The 21,852-nt window shown below is 35.8% G+C and overlaps 1 long non-coding RNA gene across 1 annotated transcript; it reads right to left on the bottom strand.

The window, feature by feature from the left end:
- Positions 1-17,873: 17,873 nt before the first annotated feature.
- Positions 17,874-21,098, bottom strand: LOC113775798. The gene is made up of 3 exons (XR_003468936.1): positions 21,018-21,098; positions 18,800-18,944; positions 17,874-18,055 (listed from the first exon to the last, which is right to left on the bottom strand). It is a non-coding gene; the product is annotated as an uncharacterized LOC113775798 (long non-coding RNA).
- Positions 21,099-21,852: the final 754 nt, after the last annotated feature.

Here is a 21,852-nt window from a genome sequence, read left to right as displayed (position 1 = left end):
GGATTCCAACTCAAACAAGATGGATTCAAGATCAAGTTGCTAACTTTCCTTCCTCTTTTTTCTCTTTTCAACTCACGGCCAAATGTACAGAAATAAAGGCGGAAATGAAGCTCTAAGAAAGATAAGAAGGTAGGAATTGATTTGGGTCAAAGTTTAACAAGTGTCATACTTCGATTGGAAGTCAAATTTTTTCTTTCTTTTTGATCAATAATTTCGACTCTCTCTCTAGGATAATTAAGGGCTGATATTTATGAAATAATAACAAGAGGATTAAGGTAATATAGTGGTGGTCAAATGGTGTATTCAATCGGCAGCGAACGGTACACGTCGGTTCAAACCGATTTTCCTTAAATCGCGTGTACTAGAATTTTCACTTACAATTCACTAACTTATTATTATTACTTCTAATCACACACTTTTTCTTATCTAAAACTCACTCTTAACCACCAAAATTAGTACACACACCTCCGCAATTAATCACACTAGTGGGTCCCTCGTCCAATATACACTACTAACGTCACATAGACTAACTTGTACAGGAAAAATGTATTAACAACTTAATTCCCTTATAAAAATCTCTTAAAAATTAATATAACAAAGAAAGGTATAGAAATGGTATGCAAGAAAATAAAATCATGACTAGAAAATAAAGAAATTTTTGGGTCCTCACACTCTCTCCCCTTAAAGAAATTTCGTCCTCGAAATTTTCTTACGACCAGGATCTATCCAAATCTTAATTAAACGGTGAAATACGGGAATCATACCTTCTACATCCTCAAACAAGTCAGAGACCCGATGTTACTCTATAGAATATACCCAAGCCGGTACTTTCGATCCAGTCCTTTCCTTTTTTAACTGTCCAAGGTTAGTCTTGGTTGGTTGCTGGGTCTCTTTCCCTTCTCGCAATCGAACTGGGCAGTCAGCAATCCGATGATCGGCACTTCCACAACGCAGGCATTTTTCCTCTTTCTTCTAGCAATTATTCTCCGTGTGATTTAGCCCCCCGCAAAATTTGCAGGGACCACGGGATGTAAAAGACGATCCTCCCCGTGAGGCATCACTCTATTCTCGCCCGACCTGACCACCTCTGGCCTGGGCTCCCCTTGACTCTCTGGGAAGTCTTACTCCTCCAGTTCCCCTTCCAGATTTGGGAGGGGTACTTTCATCCTCTTATCCCGAACTACTTCCAGGGTATCTCCGTTTCTTCGCTTGAAAGGTTCTAACTTGAAATCTCGCATTTTTAACTTGTAGGGCTTTCTCTACAGCATCACTAAATGTATTGATCTGGGTTACAGCTAAATCCTTTTGAATCGCAACGTTTAACCCTTGAATAAATCACCGTATCCTCCTCTACTCAGTCACAATAAGTTCGAGAGCGAACTTAGACAACCTAGTAAAATGGCTCTCATATTCTGCCATAGTTTGAGCTCCCTGACGAAGCCTAATGAACTCATCCTCCTTTTGCTCTTGAGCTAGAGGAGGAAAATACTTGGCATTGAACTCTCTCATGAAATTGATCCAAGTCCTTGGTGTTTGCTCTCTCTCCCACTTTATTCTGATCACATTCCACCAAGAACGGGCTGCTCCCTCCAACTGGAAGACAACAAATGTTACCTGTCTCTCTTTAGTATAATGCAGAGCGGCAAAAATGTCAATCATCTTCTCCAACCACTTCTCGGCCACATCTGGGTCTGGTTCTCCAATAAATTGTGGTGGAGAGAACTTTTGAAATTGTTCGATGGCCCTATCCTCACCCTTTGCATGGTTTCCAAGGTTTCCAGATTGAGAAATAGGGTTTTGGTCCAGACGCTTCACTACATGGCCCAACAGATCGGTCATACGCTGAATAGCGGCGGCTACCTGAACAATAGGGTCAATCCCCGGTCCAGGATTCTGTTCAGGTACCGGTTCACGGTTACCCTCTTCATTCATGGGTTGCCTCAATCCGCGCCTACGGCCTCGTCCACTACGAGTACCCTCCATTCGATTTAACCAATCTAAGGTCGAAGCGCGAAGATAATATGAAAGAGAGATAAATGCATGGACAAGTTACAACAATACACACAAGTCAAAAATCAAATAGTTAACACAACTTTAGCATATATATCACACAGTAACAGTCAGATACAAATAAAAGTAATCTCATGAAAGTAGGGGGTCATTCAAAAGTACAATATACAAACTAGGCTAGAAGTACAAAAGCATATGAGCTTTCCTAACTGCCCCTCACATGGAATCAAACATGGCTTATAGGAGGTCTAACCTAGTTCCCAATCGAGCTAACGAACTCTTCCGCATGGGTAGAACTAGGTGTGTCTCCCTCTCTAGGAGCTCCGTCCGTAACCAACAAGAATAACGCAGTTTATATCATAGACAGGGTTAATCATACTCAATGATACCTGAACATATCACACGAAGTTCCGTAGAATTAAATTTCTAGTTCGCCCAAGTCATTTATAACCTAGGCTCTCATCTATTTAGTATTCGGGCACAAGAATCCAAAATAAAATAATTCACAACTCGAGCTGGCCCGGCTCAAGAGAAAATCAACCACTTTTGAGATTCATACTCAACATACATATCTAATATCTCAAACAATGGACATTTGTTCCGCACTTAACAAGCCAATCCCCACAGTCCGCGAACCCTCTCCCGGCATGAGCTCGATAAGAGCTCTGATACCACCTGTGACGGCTCCACCTCTTCCTAAGGTGAACCAAAGGGTCGGCGGACCGCCTGCCCAACTCTCGCCAGGATTACAGATCAAATCATTCATAAATCTTATCAAACAGTCGAAGGAACTTCGGGAAAACGAATCATCGGAAAGCGCAAAGGATCGTAACCACGTCAAAATCCGACCGAATTTTTTTCTTCATCGTTCAAGACTCGCACTCGCTCGATTCCCCCAATGGATACAAGAAAGTTTACATAACCATAGAAACGTACAATCTCATACGAATACGCTTGAAACCCTTGATTAAACACTTATATACATATATACATCAGAGTCTTCAACAAGTTAACTTGAAATACAAGCTATAGTAACCATACGTATACAAAATTACAATTAGGGTTTCGGTTACAGAGAAGCATGATCAAAAGAATGTCTACACTAGCTCGAATCTTTCTTCAAAAATCATAACTCTAAAAATATTGAACCCAGTAGGGAAAACAAAGATAACGGGAACGGGGTGAGCTTACGCTCAATGAGTTACTACAAGTACAAGTAGTCAAAAATCATGGCATTTCACTCTCAAGGCACATATACACAACATATAAGGAAATGAACAAACACCTCAATAGAAAGGATACAGGTGGCTCTCAGGAGCCAATATTTCCATTGCAGTACTTGATCCCCAACTCGTTGACACTCCGTCAATGTTCGAAGACACAAACATGACTGTAGAGCCCACTTGACATCAAATTCCGTCCACCGAACATACTTCTTGCCAGGTCCGAACACCGTATACAGAACAGAGGTGGTAATACTCAAGTATACCAAAAATCCAGAATCTCCAATACCCAAAGATTTCTCAGAAACAGACTACCGTGGCTCGTTATCTAATCGATCAGGGCCTTGCCGGCTCGACTCGAGTAACTAGCCACAGGATTTGATCTCAGAGGTCACACAAGGGTCGTTGGATACAAGTCTTCAAACGACGTCAAAACAGACACAGATAACAGATTTAAATTCACACAGTAAACGATCACACAGGCAAGAGAATGAGTGTGATAAAGTACGCACTCGTCTCATTCAGAATAAACAGAGTTCATAGTCATTCAAGTCACAGATTTCAAGTATAAAGCAACCAGTTAAGCAACAAATTAGGGGATTGGTACATTCACCAGTTCAAGCAAAAATAACTTCAAAAGTTTTCTCCCAAAGGATAGATTTGATCACCGTCACGTCCTAACAACAACTAAGGTAAAACAATTATGGTTCCCCTATCGACAAACTCAGGAACGGAATGCACAAATGAGACTCGACTACAAGTCGTGTGCCTAGTCAAGTTAACTACTAGGGTAAAAAAATAACAATATGGCGTTGGAGTAAAAAGGTAGCAGTTGATCTTAAAAACATGAACAACCCTAATACCTTTCGCTCAAGTCGCGAGTACATCCAACTAGCCATCGGGTGAAAATTTGGGCAGCATGCCCTTTATATTTACCTATTTTTCAGCCATTTATGGCTTCATTATTTTTCTCAATTCAGCCCCAAAATCACACACAAATAATCTTACCACAATAGCCTTTTACTAGGCTCCATGTCATTCAATTACAAAACAATGCTAGCAATGCGATCGGAACTATTGTTCAAGACAAATAACAAAATAATAGGTTTGACATCTCTTGGCATTTCGATCACAACCGAAGCTACGCTAATCGGATTGGGGTACACTTTATACTTTTTCGAAGCCAAGACAGAGAACTACAAGTCCTATGAAGATATTGATAGCCAATTCGTTCATTTTCAAGGTCAAAATGTGCAATCTCAGAGAAAATAGACCACTGCCTGCATAATAGGGCATTTGACAGTTAGGGGTAATTTTATCAATTCACATGCCATAGTACTCCGATTGAGCTGAAAGTTTACAGCCAGCTATATAACTTCATTCCCTACAACTTTCATGTTTTGATCTAAACTTGATTTAGCCTCTAACATGGACGAACATACAGGTTAGTAACAGGACAGATTGGTCTCAAATTTCTGAAATTTGATGATTCAATGCTTGATATTCACATTTATGTCTTAAATCACTACCCTAAATCCCTATCCAAACTTATCAACATCATATTGTGACAGCCCCACCTCCCCCTAAGGCGAACCAGAGGGTTCGGCAGGCCGCCTGCCCAGTTCTCGCCGGGATTCAAAATTTCAAAATAATAAAATTAGCTAAACCCACAAGCATACTATTCACAATATATCTAACGCCAAAAGAGTTCTATTTACATCTTCAAAAGTATCGAGTCAAACCACTCTAATACATTAAAATAACAACCAGCAGAATGTAGACCCTATGGAGGGTTCTTATACAAACCACCAACACAAAACAAACATCCCAACTGTCCGACTGTTACTATCAAACCTAACTATACTAGTGTATGTGTCAAAAGTCCCCGCGTCGGCCCCTGCTAAGGAAAACAAAAGGAAAGGGGTAAGCTATATGCTTAGTAAGTAAACAGGGGCAAAAAGCGTAAATTCCACGTAACAACAGTTACATAGTAAGAGTAAAGCAAAAGCAGAAAAGTAACATCACATAATAAGGATACAGGTGGCTCCAAAGCCAGATCGTTTGCCATGTGTGACCTCCTGCCGACACTCCGTCGACCTCAACTAATGGTCCGTAGAACTTCACTTGTACTCCCACCGTACACCTTATCACCCTCTCTGGCCAGGCACCTCACAAACTTGCTCGAGCGAACGAAATTGAGCTTGGTTCACAAGCTCGGGTCACAAACTTGGTCCACATAATCGGTGAACCGGATTCACAAACTTGGTGACCTCAAACCAGGTTGGACTGACTTCGACCAAGCCCTGACCGGCTCGAATAGTCCATCTAGGTCGGAAGATCAACCTCAAACTCACAAACTTCACAAAATTATTCAAAAGTCACCCCGAGCCACAAGCTCAAGGGTTTTAGTTCCAAAATGATTCGTATACATATGCCATATACAAATGTGTGCGTAAATTAGGGTTTAGGTCGAGTGCGATAAAATACACACTCGCCTAGGTACCCTTTTCATACATATCGAAACACATAAGCAACTAACACATAAGAGCGGCCTGAATACTTACACAACGAACAAAAGAGCAAAAGTACAAAATTCGTGCCGCGAGGAGTAGCTAGTAGGCCCCACCGGCTCCACCTAGCTCACCAACGTCTGAAATTGAAGATTGTGTCACAATATATCACAAATGGCTACTAACATACTTAAAACAAGCAAAATGGCAAAATTGGCACATGCAAGTGCGGAAACGGCAAAATAAAATGGCAGCCTTCTCAAATGGCAAAAGTTAAATCTGCCTTCTCAAACCGATTTGATCAAAAGTTACACTAGGAATGTCGGATCAAGGTACATGAGGTACTACTACAATTTTCATGAAGACACCTAAATCCGGATCTGAACAGAAATAGGTCGAAAGTATGGAAAATCGTTCCAGAAATTCGCACTTTAGAGTGACGACAGGGTATGTTTTCTGGACCATAACTCCCAGATCAAATCAGGAAATTCCAAAGGCATTAGAAAACCATGGCAAGAACTGATCCACTCAGAACAGAACGAAAATTGAAAAGTTCAGAACTGTCCAGATCAAAGGCAGTTCTGACGATCAATCCATGAAGCTACGGAAAACGCACTTTACGTTTTTCGGGTACCCTAAACATTACATTACTTTAGCTCGGTTTTTGTCCTCAAATGGTGCCAAAGGCACTACGATGATCGGATGAAGGTGCAAGACCCACTGTTTCGAAGCTAAAAGACAGGGCTACAACATCGCAGAAGGTCACTCAACCCAGTTTTGAGTGAAAACAGGTCAAAAATGCAAGATACTACATCAAAAATGTAAAACAGATTCACCAAAATGCATTCTAGCGGAAACATCATAACTCAGGTCTCCAAGTCCAAATCCAGAAATTCCAAAACCATATGAAAGCTAAGAAAAAGGGTTAAATTTCATCAGAAGGCCTCAACAACCAATTCGGAAGCAATTCCAGCCAAAACAACCCATTACAGACGCACTTCTCAATTTCGGGTGAAACCAGAACAGCAATAGTAATTTCGACTTATCTCATTCTACAGTACTCCGATTGACCTGAAATTTTGTAGAAACCTCTAAAATGTCATTACATACAACTTTCATGTTTTGAGCTAAGGCCAATTCGGCCTCTATCTAGGACCTAAAAATTCGGACAGAATGCTCCCTTAAGAACCCTAGGTTTTTCAATTTTCTTCCAAAACAGAAATTGGTTGCAATTAATCACTTTTTCCACCTTCTAGATGCCTTATATACCATTTCTAATCATCATAGATAGCCACACAATCATGCTTATATTAAAACAGAAAAATCCCCAAAAATAATAAAACTTCATCATTTCAACAACAAATCAAAAATTAATCCATAAACTTGCATCTTATACTACCACTAAGCATGATTTAAGCATCAATTAAAGGAGGAGGGTGGTTCTTCACAACTTACCTTAAGAACAAGACAGAGAGAGAGCTATTGACCACCTTAACTTTCCAAACAACTTCACACAACAACTCACAAACACTACTTGAAGGTGTTTTATGGAGGAAAATCAAGGTTGGATGGTTGGTTTTGATGATTGAAGCAAGATTGAAGCTAAAATCTTGAAGAGCTTTCTTTCTTTTGTTGCTCAAGAAGCTCGGCCACCATGGAGGATATTTTGATGATTTTTGGGTCATTTTTGGTTTATTTAAGTCAAATGGTAAGAATAGGAATAGTGGTCTTACTTCAAGACCAATCCAATGGTGACACTTGTCACCTTTAATTAAATATCTACCTAACTTGTCTCTCTCATATCAATCCAAATTGCAACCTCTACTTATCTCTTAACACCCGGTAAATTAATTCCAGTATCCAAAACTTAACCTAGTTGGCCGAATTTTTTCCGAACTTTTCGCACTAATGGGTCCCACGTCCAGTATACGCTCTTAATTTCTCAAAACCTATTCGATACTGGAAAAATCATATAAAAATGATATCTGCTCCTTAAATTCATCTAGAAATTTTTCAAATCACGAAAATGCAGAAAACAAGCCACGGAAAATAAATAAATCTAGAAAATGGGAAAAATACGGGTTCTCACACATATACTAGATAAAAACAATAACTACAACTGAAAATATCAAACCCTGTCCTAACTTTTCAACATATCATTCAAAACCAACTAATTAACCATCATAACCCAAGATTAAGAGTTTCTATCCAAACTTTAGCAAGATTAAGAAGAGAAAAAGGGGAGACAGCCAAGATACCTTCCAAAGAGTGCTTGTAGGTGAGAACCACACCACTTTCCTCCACAACTTTTACCACACAAAGCCTCCTAAGTACTAAAATGAAAGTTTAATCGGTTTGGATTTTGGATTCCAACTCAAACAAGATGGATTCAAGATCAAGTTGCTAACTTTCCTTCCTTTCTTTTCTCTCTTCAACTCAAGGCCAAATGTACAGAAATGATGGCTGAAATGAAGCTCCAAGAAAGATAAGAAGGTAGGAATTGATTTGGATCAAAATTTAACAATTGTCACACTTTGATTGGAAGCCAAATTTTTTCTTCTTTTTTCTTTTTTTTGGTCAATAATTTCAGCTCTCTCTCTAGGATAATTAAGGGCTGATATTTATGAAATAATAACAAGAGGATTAAGGTAATAAAGTGGTGGTCAAGTGGTGTATTCAATCGGTAGCGAACGGTACACGTCAGTTCAAACCGATTTTTCTTAAATCGCGTGTACTAGGGTTTTCACTTACAATTCACTAATTTATTATTATTACTTCTAATCACACATTTTTTCTTATCTAAAAATCACTCTTAACCACCAAAATTAGTACACACACCTCCACAATTAATCACACTAGCAGGTCCCACGTCCAATATACACTACTAACGTCATATAGACTAACTTGTACCGGAAAAATGTCTTAACAACTTAATTCCCTTATAAAAGTCTCTTAAAAATTAATATAACAAAGAAAGGTATAGAAATGGTATGCAAGAAAATAAATAATAACTAGAAAATAAAGAAATTTTCGGGTCCTCACACTTCGAGTCTTAGATAGAAGCTAGATAGTTTATGGAATGAAATTTAATCTATCTTTTGACAATGAAACCTGTTATACGTGACTTTAGAAAAAAAAAACTCAGTACATCATGTTTAAAATCTCCTATTCTAGTTTTATCTGCTACGCGTAAAATTTGACAAAAAAATGATGATGAATTCAAAAATTTTCAATTCGATAATATATTTCTTTGTTTTTCTATGCCTTTTAGATACTGATATTTAAATTTGTTATAAATATACTTGAAAAAGTTATTTAAAATTTTTGATCTTGTTTTTCTTGTTTAAGTTATTTGGATAATTCTCTTGTACGATATTTTCACGAAATTTGAGTTATTAAGATCGTATCTTTTATAAAAGAAAATGTTTTAATCAAGTATTTTATGTCCTCCCCATCTTACCTTTCCGCTTTAGAATTAACTAAAAGAGTCTCTTTGCAAACAATCAGGAATTACGAATTTATTCTTACGAGCATTATTCTGAAAATTTTATATCATTTTCTTAAAAACTTCAAACATTTTGATTTTTGTTATAAAGCTATATTTTCTCTTTATAGAGAGAAATGAACCCAAGAGCCTTATTATATCTGATGTAAGGTTTGAATTTATCAGAATAAGTGACTAGGGGACTGTGATAAGATATTATTGATGTTAAGGTTTATCCTTTAGTGTTTTGATATTTGTATACATTTGTATGGAACTAGATGTGATTTTTTTTAAAATTATTGATTGTTTGAGATTTCTTTCTAATCGTTTTGAAAGATTAATAGGGTTAAGGTCCAGTAGGACAAAATTACTGCGTTGTTAAGATATTATAGAATTTGATATACGAGAAATTAAAGTTCATTGAGAGTACTTGGGGACCATTGAAATATTGAGGTAAGGATTACATGATTTGTTTTCGGATTGGAATACATAGATTGATAAATTTTTTGAGTTTATTTTAATAACTTATGATTGGCTTATTAATGAGGTGATTGAATTTGGAAAAATGCGTGAAAAGATTATCATCTTACTCCTCGTGAAAAGATTAAGGATACACGACTTACGTGATATCTAGTGTGGAATAGGTTTTACAATTCTTAAGAGCGGGATGCAGAAGAGATATCTGAAGTTTTCGACATAAGGTTTGAATTTTGAGGACGAAATTCTTTTAAGAGGTAGAGGATGTGATGACCTAGAAAATTATTTTTCTCACCTCCAACTATTTGCAATTTTTTTATGTAAACTATATTTTTATAAAGTTTGCATTTATTTAGTGATTTGCTTGTTAATTGTTAAATGAGTTTCTTTTACTTGTTTATTTTAAACTTCGAGTGATTAATTTCTTGAAAATATTTATATTATGTGATTTTACCAAATTTTGGTATTCTCATCTATTAAAATGTCATTTTACAACTTAGTGAAATTTTTATTATTAATTGCCCGATTATCGTTTGGCTAGCATTAAGTGTGAAGCTTTGGAGTGGTGACAAGGAATTTAGTCTTAAGATGAAATCTAGAGCATGTGGGGACTTTAAAGAAATAGAAAAATGATAGGATAATGTTGGTTGGGGGAAATCTAGTTATGGATAAGATGCTGCATGAGAATGCGACACATAAGCGAGTAAGTGTGGTGGTCCCTCTACCACACTTTAAAGGAAGGAACTAGACTTGAGAGTTCATTCTCTCTCTTTCCCTTTGAGCCAACCGAAATTTTGAGAGAGAGAGGGAGACTTGAGAGCTCTCCATTTTCTCCTCCATCAACCACCACAAAATTTTCTTCTTCTCTTTCTTCTTTTTTTGTTGAGGGCCGAGAGAGAGAGAGAGAGAGAGAGAGCAACCAAGAAAGAAGGGACACCATCCATCTTGCTCCTTGTGGATTTGTGGAAGAAATCACCAGGCAACCTAGAAGATTTGACTTTTCTTGAGAAAACTTGAAGGGGTGAATCTTGGAAGGAAGTTTTGAGGTTGAATCACACTAGATCTAGCTAGATCTTGAGGTAAGGGCCAAAAAGCACCTTTAATCTTTAATTTCTAGTCATGAAAATGTTAGATTCACTTGATTTAAATAAGATCTATAGTAGATCTAGTAAATTTTTTGAAGTTATACCACTAGATGTTCTAATGGTTAAAATACTAGCATAACTCTTGATTTGATTGGTTGGATTTACTTGAAAATTTTCCATTGACAACCAAGGGTTAACAACTGATGAAACTCTTGAGAATTTGAGTTATATTTCTAGTGATTTGTTGGTGAAAATGGAAGAAATCTCTATATCTACCAAGTGTTTGATCTTTTGTTGAGGGTTGTTTATGTGCAAATTTTCATGGTTTTTCTTGCTAAGAATCTCGGCTATATATTGTTTGATATGTTCATAGATTTGTTATGGGAAAATTGGAAAGATTTGATAGAGAAATATTTGAAAAATTCTTGTGGGAAAAATTCTGCCTTTACTGTCCAAAATAGAGGAAGATATTCCAACTTTGATTTCCACTTTTTCTTAATAATTTTGGGCAAGTTCTTGTTCATGAAACTTGTTAAAATATCACTCTTTACTTGTATGTTGAATTTGAACCAAAACTATGAATTTCTCCCTTGTTTTCTTGTTGGAAAGTTTGCAAAATGGGCTGAAACTCATAGAGCATTTTTAGTCAACTTGTCAGATTTTCTGGTATTAATTGAAAACGAATTAGAGTTTAAATTTTATACTATTGGAAAGCCCTTTGAGTCTAGTTTCAAACGCAACCAACGGCATTCAATTTTGATTATTCTATATTGAGTTATAGCCGTTTTCCCGAGACTGCTCAAATGCCCTGATATCTTTCTTGTGCCTCTGTGATTGCTTTTTTTTACCACAAAATGCATGAACTAAATTTCGATGTCTTCATAAGAAATGTAGATCTATGTCTTAGCTTCGAAACTCTATGAAATTCATCTCAATCCGATAAGTGTACCTCCAGCTATGATCAAAATGCGGAGAGGTGTCAAAGCTGTCACTTTGATTCTTCTCCTTTGCACTCTTTCCATCACTTTTTTTGGTTCAATTTAACATTTTCCACTCCATATTATACTTGAACCATTGACTTAACATGTACATGGATTTTCCCTTTGAATTGAGCTTGAAAAGTATTCTAGATATATATTATTTCATAACTCGAGCTTACGTGTCGAGTTCAAGTGAATTTGGTTTAGTTTCGCGAATTGTTGAGGCGAAACTTATTATCTTTCTTTACGTGTTTATAGGAGTGATTGAAAACTGTGTTACCGATCCTAACTTGGATTCGGAGCTTTGATAAATTGGTGAGTTTTCATGCATGTTATTTGACTTGAATTTGCAAATGTGACATAGATGTAAACTTGATATTGTGATTGAGATGTATAGTGTTTTGAATTGTTGAAGTGTTGTGATGTCACTTAGGTTGTTATCCCATCGACGATCAGTGATTGAGTATGCATGTTAATTCTTGGAAATTTCTGAGTCCTATAGGTAAGTCTGTCGATTCGAGCCAGTCATGGGACTTGATCGAGGAGATTTGATGAGTCATAGGAGAGTGTTATATATTCACTGGACTTGGCGTATGGATTTGTCCCTTGTGAAGTGAAAACTATGGTATGCTCAAGCAATACCCATTTTAAGTGTTTTGGAGTGCGGGTTCGGTAGGGAGAGTCGTTGGAAGGAGAATGAAGTAAGTGGTGTTCTACATAGTGATAATACTTGAAAGTCGACGGAGTGTCGACTACGTGAAATAAGATCAAGATTCGTGGATATTGGCTCCTGAGAGCCACCCATATCCTACCCCTTGATGTTGTTAATCGCTTTATTTACTTGCTTTAAATTGTGAACTTGAAGTGTAATTTGAACTGTTCAATGTGACTATATGCCTTTTTGGGAACTCGTTGGGCGTTAGCTCATTCTTTCCAATTTTTTTTCCTTAACAAAAATTGAAAACCCGAGTGAAGCTACTGTCAGTTAGGGTGTGGTCCTGTTTCTTTTGTAGCTTGTTTTGGGTTGTTAAACTTTAAATTTGATATTTTGGAAGCTTATAAGACGAACTTTGATTGTATCTTAAGTACGATGGATCGTATTTTTATTAGTCGGGTTGTAAGTTGAACTTAGTTATGTTATAAGTTGTGGAATTGTTATTTAAGTACTTCGGAAGTATTTTATTCGATCGTATCAATGAGTCCTGGCGCGAGTTGGGTAGGCAACCCGCCGAACCCTTTGGTTCGCCCTAGGGAAAGGTAGGGCTATTACATAAACTGTTTTGAAAATGTTAGTCAATCTCGTATTTTGTTTGTTGTCTTGTAATTTTGATGCTTTGGTATTTGTAATTGAATGTACATTGCTCCAAGGTGCTTATCATAATTTTTATTATATTATTAACTTTGAAAAAAATTGACAATTCTTGATAAGCTATATTTTATGCCCTTGTTACATCAATTATTATAACTTTACTATCTTATAATTATGCTCTCAGTTTAGTGTAATCACTTTATACCAACTGTTAAGACAACTTAGCATGTCAAAAGTTTTGTGCAATGCAAATAGGATTATTATCACTTTACTCTCTAAATTATAGGACAACTACCAAATTTACCCTCTAATGTTACTTTTTCCACACTTGACCCCCACTATAAACTAACTGAACTTGTTCAAAATTTGTGGATGAAAATACCCTATCTTATATAATTAAAGCATCAAAAGCTGCAATGGTTTTTCTCCTTCGTTTTTCACTCTAATGGTTTCAAGAAAATAAAATCTAAAAGGATTCTTTGCCTCTTATTCTTATCACACTCTTATTGATATCAAGAAAAATGAAGATTTGGTAAATATAGAGAGAGAAAACATAGTTTCAAAAGAAGGAAAATAGAGAGAACTATTAAATTGCTTCTTACCCTTCTACATAGGGTAAAATACAAGGAACCCCCTTGTGGTTTTCCGAAAAGACACCTTACCCCCCTATTGTTTAAAAACCTCCACATAAACACCCTAACTTTCATAACTAAAGTGGAAATTACCTTTTGAACCGGCTGAGTTACCGGCAGCAGGTCAAATACCCTCATCTAACCCGTGGCCTGCTAAATTAGTGGGAATTGACAATCCAATGCATATCCAGAAACGTAAGCTTGAAAGCTTTGCCTTGGAACTTTGAATCAAATGCCAATGCAAGCATCAAAACTCTGCAGTCCACTGGCATGATAATGATGATGAATATATTGCGGCAATCAAACAAGGTATCATCGGGTGTCAGATACACTATCATCAAGGAACGGAAATGGTCCCATACATGATAATGATTAACCATAGTCTCGATTGCGGACATAGTTGATAGTACATATGCAAATAAATCATTGCAAAAGGAGACATCAAGAAATGGGAGAGAGAGGAGTTGGAATCGGAATGAACTGCTGCTGCTGCTGATCCCTTCGGACTGCATCAAGTAGACATGGTCAAGAGCTTCTTCAACTTCAGCAATCAAGCGCTTCTTCAACTTCAGCAATCAAGCGCTTGGTTTTTGTTGCACAATCAAGGGCTAATTCGTTTAGGAATTCTTACCATCATTTCTTCATGGAAACGAATAAGTTTCTGGGCAATCTCCTCAGCTATAGCTTCAATCTCGAGGCAGAAGGCCATATTCTTCTCCTCATCTGTAGCGGCATGACCACTCCCCTTATGAGTGGATTCCTAAATTTTTTCCAAAAATCCCCAATCAATAATTGAGTGGGCACTCAATTCTGTGTTTACTACTACTACTACTACTGAAGAAAATTGCTGAAGAAAATTGATCCCTTGTTCTCTGAGATCCGATTCAGCAAATTGCTGAAGAAAATTGCTGAAGAAAATTGATCACCTTATTCTCTGAGATCCGATTTTAGAGTATCAAAATTGCTGAAGAAAATTGATATACGCCTTAGACATTCAGAAGACAGGCAACTCAATCATGGGGTTGTCAGATCTGAACAAGATTCAGCAATGGCCATTGTTTTCTTTTGGAGATCTTGTTTGTTGTCACCTATGAGTTTGTCTACCATTTTGCCATCTCTGAGGAAGAGAATCGTAGGAGTGGCTTTGATTTCCCACGAATTGCTGAGCTCCTGTTCCAAACTATATCAAATTTTACAGTATTAGTTTTTGATGGACGATATCCAGTGTATCAGATAAAATGAAAGAAAACTAATGGCAAAAAAGTTATAATTTATGGGAGAAGCGGCTTTTTCTTTCCCTAAGAATGAAACTCAAGATCTTTTCAAAGGAATTTCGCATACCCATCGTCACTAGGTTGCACAGCCGGTTACAGGTCAGTTTCCGCTTTAGTTATGAAGTTTAAGTGTTTATGTGGGGGTTTCTAAACGATAGGGGGGTAAGATGTCTTTTCGCGAAACGACAAGGGGGTTCCTTGTATTTTACCCTTCTACATATCACCCAACTCCATTTCTAACCAACCTTTCAACTTTTAATTCCTTTATCACCACCTATAAAAATTGAGAAATGGCACTACGAAGGTTATTGGAGTTGGAGTCCATGGTAAATGGAAGGGTAAGAAATGATTTCAAATTAACGAGAATATTGAATTATTTTTATTTTCCTTTTTTCTAAAATTGACCAATGGCTCTTTATTTTTCCTCTTTCATTCTTTTCTTGGCATTGATAAGAGTGCAAGAAAAAGGAGAAGAATCATTCCACATTTTTTATGTTTTAATTACATAAGAGAGGAATTTATTTTGTCCAAAATTTTTCTCCACGCTAAGTTCATTTAACGGTGGTGGTAATGTGCCATTTTGTTATTTGAGAAAGCTTGAATACTTTGAGGCGTTCAATTCTTTTTTGAATCTAACTATTTGCTTAAGTGTAGAAAAGATTTAATTTTTACATATCAATCTCACCTACATTCTATATTGGTCTAACGAGGATAACACTTCTCATTTTCCTATACCTCCAAAAAAAATTTTAGAATTGTTGACACTAAACCTAGTCTCATTCTTAGTAATATTCAAGAATTCTTATGCCTCCTGATTCGTCCATTGTTCCACAAAATGCACTAAAAATGAATACTATGGAAAGTGAAGACTTAGGGTTCGTTTGGTTCGACAGAATTGGAATTGCATTGGAATTGGAATTCTATAGAATTAGAATTCTATGAATTGGAATTCCAAAACATTTGAATTCTTTCGTTTGGAAAATACATAGAATTGATACGGAATTTATTTGGAATTCCAAATTCTTTGTTTGGATGAGAGAAGAATTCATTAGGAATTAGAATTGTTTCCAACTAATATTTCCTTACATAAAAAATTTCTTTTTTTACTATATAATAATTTTTTAACATTTAGCTAATTGTTACTAAAGCTTTAAGGAAAAAACCAATTAGTACCTTTAATAATTTATTTTTTCTTGCATTTAACTAATTGTTAATAAAGCTTTAAAAGAAAAAAATTAGTTCCTTTTTTGCAAAAATAAAAAAATTCTTTTTTTTAAATTAAATTAAATTAAATAAAAAATAATTGTATATTCTAACTTAAAAAGTAGTTAATATTTATCGAGTTAAAACCTTGATACAAATTTAAAGTTAAGAACTTTAAATTTTAGAAAATCAAAAGCCTACTCTATGATATGAATTGGGAGGAAAGTCATAACTTGTACCTATTATAAATATTTGAGTTTTGTATCTTACAAGAAATTTCAATAAATGAATACACAAACAACGTGTTTTTAGCCAAAAAAAAAAAAGAGAAAGAAAAGCACAGTTATACATTGCTACTATTTTTCAATAAATGGCCATTCTAATATTAAATTAAGTTCGAATAAATTCCTATCAAATTTCAACTTCCATGATGGCCTTGTCTAATTTGATAGTCAATAAACATTGCTCGTGCTAAAGCATTCCTAAATTGTGTCCACTCGCTAGTTGGTTGTACTGTTCGAATTCGATTCTCGTTAACAACATTTACACCACCATCATTATTTGGACCATCATCTTCCATTCCATTTTCCTCATCTCCATCTTCCATTTCATCTTCATCATCAATCTCATGTTGTACTCTTCGCATCTCAGCATCAACTTCATCCAAGTAAGGGTCATTTGGTTGTTCTACTCGAATAAGATTATGAAAGATGGCACATGCATTAATTATCATGACATGAGTCTTAACATAAAAAAAAGATGCATCTCTCAAAATGGCCCACCGCTTCTTGAACAAACCAAATGTCCTTTCAATCACATTTCGAGCAATTGAATGTCAAAGGTTGAATAACTCTTTAAAATTTTGAGGCTTGCTCCCACTAGCAGACCACTCGCTAAGATGATATCTAATTCCCCTATATGGAGCTAAGAAACTGGAGCTATTTGCATAACCCGCATCAACAAGAAAGTACTTGCCTGTAATGTTAGACAACAAATTATTACTCATTTATAGTTAAAAGAAAAAAAAACACTTGATATCTAATTGTCACATACCCTTGGGAACAATTAATGGATCTGATCTAACTAACGCATCCCGTAGAACTCTACTATCTGCTGCAGAACCTTCCCATCCAGGCAATACATATGTAAATCTCATGTCACGGGAGCATACACCTAAAACATTTGTTGCTATCTCATTCTTCCTATTCCTATATCTTCCTTGATCTCTAAGAAGAACATGTACTTTAACATAAGTACCGTCTAATGCTCCAAGACAATCCTGTATTATAAACAAAATATCATAAGTTGATGAATCTTGTAGATATTATCTTCATTAACAAATATCAAAAAATATTGATTACCTGAAACCATTCCCACTTTTCATGCTCGTAACCTTCCATTTCCATTTAAGGCTGGATAAGATAGTGCCTCCCCAATTTTATGATAGCACATAGAACTATATTAAAGTATCGACTAACTGTCTCACCTGATCTTATGAAATTAAAATTGACAGTGCGATTCTTAAAGTTATGAGCAAGAACATAGAGAAACATTGCAACTGCTTCTTCAACAGTAATATTTCTAGTATCCCTCAACCCACAATGCTCTCTTAAATTTGTACATAAAACAGTAAAACAATGTTTATTGAGTCTAAGTTGCTCTACACAAACTCTATTGTTTCCATAGTAAAGATGCCTTAGATATATTTCACGTGCTACTTTAAAATCCAAGTAAGGCTCCTTTACTATATGTTTCTCATGCCACCAAACTACTAATGTGGCTACTGTTACCATATAATTTGCAACTACCACTTTTCTCTTTTTTGTTTTTTGCTCGTCTCCTTCCTTATCCATGTCAATATCCAAATTCTGCAATTCAAAATCATGACAACAATAAGAAAAGGTAAGTCAAAAGACCAAATTTTAAAAAGTGAGTGTGTTAAATTCTACATAGTCAATTGAAGCTAAAATGATAGCTAATGAAACCTCTGACATAATAATCTGCAATAATATTTTTGCCTTTCCCGAAATATTACATTTACAGCTTGTGAATACAACTATTGACAGAAACAAATATATTGGCTTATACACCTTTAATACTTTAGAGATCGCTTAGGAATTAGCTACAATTTTGTAATTCATTAGTTTGTGCAAGTTGTTGGTAAACATAATTATTAGCTTCTGTGATTCATTGCTATGATCAGGTTAGTGTTTCGATTTGGTACTGCCCATTTTGCCTTGAAAAACAAGCTTGGGAAACTATTACACTCAATTCTGTGAGTTACAGAACAAAAGATTAATTATCTTCCCCTTGAAACTCCTCTATATATGTGTGTGTGTGTGTGAGATAAAGATAGCTATTTACAATTTCCTAACTAGCAATGAATTGCAGGAAAGGCCCAACTGTTACACCACATAAGCTTTAAAATATGCGTAACAATTGATTATATACAGAAACATACACAAAGAACTGCAGGACAACTGTTCTAGTTAGTGTCAAAATTGAACCGTTATTACCAGGCTCAATAGTTGAAACATGAAAGCCAGAGATAGAGCTATAATTTTCACATCAAAAACCTATTCACAGCATTCTAAGTGCTTGAAAATAAATACCTTTATAAAACCACAGATACAATGAAGACTGAAGTGACGATCTTCAGCCTTTAAGCATGCCCAACTTCATGTCAGCCCACAACTTTGATATCAAGAAGAATGCACCGACTTCACTTAAATGCAGGGCAAGGTTAAACAAGCCTTCCTGTAACATATTAGGAACAATCAAACACATTTAAATATACGCTAAGAGAGAGTGTGTGAGAGAATTTATGACAACATTAAATAGTCCAAAACAAACATTCATCACATTCCATGTCCATTGACGAGAATTTAGCAGCCTTGAGCTGATACATAAAATATTTTTCAGGCCCTGACAACAAGTTTTTCAACAGCCACTGCAGTATAGAACTAAAAATTCGCTCTGTCAAAGTAAATTTGTGATTCCTTCTATGATTCTAGATACTAAGTTAAGAAGAATAGAACTGGTTTTAAGAAGATTTTTTAATCTGACACTTGGTCATAACAGCCAACAGCCTTGGAGTGTGAACTGGAGACGTTATATACTTGATCATAACAGCCAACAGCCAACAAATTTATGCGTATTGGTGAAATAGATTTTGTTAATATAATACAAGTTTTAAAGAGATGAATTCTATCATATACGATAAAAGCAAAATTGATTTTTCATTTTCTTATGACTGCAGGAAGATAGTGTTACTGAAACGAACCTTCATTTTTTTTCACGCAAACTGTTTATGCTTTATTAGGATGTGTTAAAACTTTTGTGAATATGAAGACTACTTCCTCGGTAAGAAAGTGAGTTCCAATTTGTTAGCTACTACTAAGAGCAAAGAATATGCAGTCTAAAAGGTTTAAGCTATGTTGATCTTTAAGTAAAGCATTGTTCACCTTTTTTTCTTAATATACATTTCAGCAGCCATTGGCCAGGAAAGTTGATAATTAAGCTCTAAGGCTCAGAGAACTAAATTCAACACTCCCTCATTTTCTCTCCTCTATCTCACACAACACACACACAAGAGAGAATTAATGGAGCAGATCCAACATTTCAGTTATGAGCATCCCTTGATATTGAGCAAACTCAAAGACGATGAATTCTCTGATGAGAAAATTAGTTGTTGCAGAGGCTGTTCACTTAAAATTTTGCCAGGATCAACCTTTTATTCATCAATATCTAGGTATGTTCTTCATATTACACACCATCCACCAGAAGAAACAAAAGGGATCACAAAATTCCATTCAAATACAGATCAACCAGAATTTCATTCAACAATTTACTTGTCTAAAGACAAAACAACACCAAAAATTCAACAAGAAAACACTAACAAAAAGGTTCCCTTTTCATATCATGATTAATCCTTTCAACTTTTACAGTATGAGCTCTCCAATTTTCATCAAAGTTCAAGGGAAAATAATCAATCAAGTGACAGTGGACAATCAGAGCAACAATGGAATACAAAAGTTAGTCTATGCCTATCTTCAACTCCTATCCTCCTCAATGTACTATCGACAAGAAGAAACCAAAATACAGAGAGCTCAGAATTCACCACGATCAGGGGCAGGACAATTTCCATCAACTTTTTTCTTCTCAAGTTTCATGAAAGTTGTTTACTTCTAATCAAAGTTGATTTTTCCAAAAGCCTCAGAATCAATAAAAAAATGTCCAAGTTCCTAATAAGTACTCTCAAATCCTATGAGTCAGGCATTATCCCGAATGGGTTCCAAGACAAATTTTGACTAATTAACTAAAACTCAAACAAACAAGAAAATGGAAACCAAATACCAACTTGTTCTTTTGTTCTCATAACATCGTAAATTACAAGCTTAAAATAATAATAATAATCGCATAGAATCAATCAATACCACAAATTATCAAAAAAATACCTTAAAAAAATAATGTTTAATAGAAAAAAATAAAATTATGAAGTTACCTTTATATACTCTAATTCTATCTGAAAAATCTGGAATAGTAGGGAGTAAATTACAAAGCCATGTCGTTCTCGCCTGATGCTAGGGAGAGACTGCTAATAATAGAGACTATTCCTCGTTCTCTCCTGAACAAGTATCAGCTTCAAGGAAATAACGAAGAAGTTGGGCACTTTTGTTTGTCCTTGGACGCTAAGATGGAATTGATCAATGAATTTTGCCAAATTGGTAATGAAATTTCATTCTTCACTCATCGAATCAATTCTCAACTCATTCACTGGAAGGGAAGGGGAAGGCTGACAGATACTAATTAAAACCCCATAATTTCAACCTGTGTTATGCAGTGGCCAGCCCAAGTGGAGGAGGCGGCGGCAGGAATGCTCCAACAGAGCATTAGATATGGCGATCGATAATGGGAAGAGAAGAGAGACGCTTGAGTTTTTTCCCTCAATTTTATAGTTGACCCATTTTTAGATTTTACCCGTAAAAGACCCGCGTATTGACCCGATTTAAGAGTTCAAGCGTGGAATTGGAATTGGAATTCTTTGGTCCAGCCAAAGAATTGGAACTACGGAATTCGATGGATTTAGAATTGCAATTCAATTCTAATTCTATAGGAAAAATAATACCCAAACACAAGAATTGAAATTGAGGTTTCAATTCCAATTCTATACTCCAATTCTATGGAGAACCAAACGTACCCTTAGGTTGATCAATCTTTGATTTTGATGATAATATAACAAAATGATGATTTGGACTAATATTTTTATATGAGAAATGATTAGGGACATGTATCTTGCAAAATAGAAAAAGGAGGAAAGCAAATCATGAAGGATTAAAAAGCAATGTTGTCTATCGAACAGTAGAATCGTGCACACAAGCGCAGCATTGGATATCCGACAATTTGCGAGTAAATACTGAACGCAGTCTTTTGAATGAAAAACATAATTGTAGGACGTCTGAAAGACGGAGTAGAACATCACACACTCATCTCTCTTATCGGCCGTTCAACACAAAAGAAAATGGAATTTGAACATACTAGTTTTGTCGGATGCAAGGCTATCACACACTACTTTAAAGGATCAGTCATCTGAAGAAATTAATGAAAAATTCTTTAAAAGTATAGAACAATGAATCAAGTATTAGACATTCAATAAATCTAACGG

Source organism: Coffea eugenioides, chromosome 6 (assembly GCF_003713205.1).
Source record: "Coffea eugenioides isolate CCC68of chromosome 6, Ceug_1.0, whole genome shotgun sequence".
Classification (NCBI taxonomy): Eukaryota; Viridiplantae; Streptophyta; class Magnoliopsida; order Gentianales; family Rubiaceae; genus Coffea; species Coffea eugenioides.
This window is presented reverse-complemented; position numbering and strand designations above follow the sequence as displayed.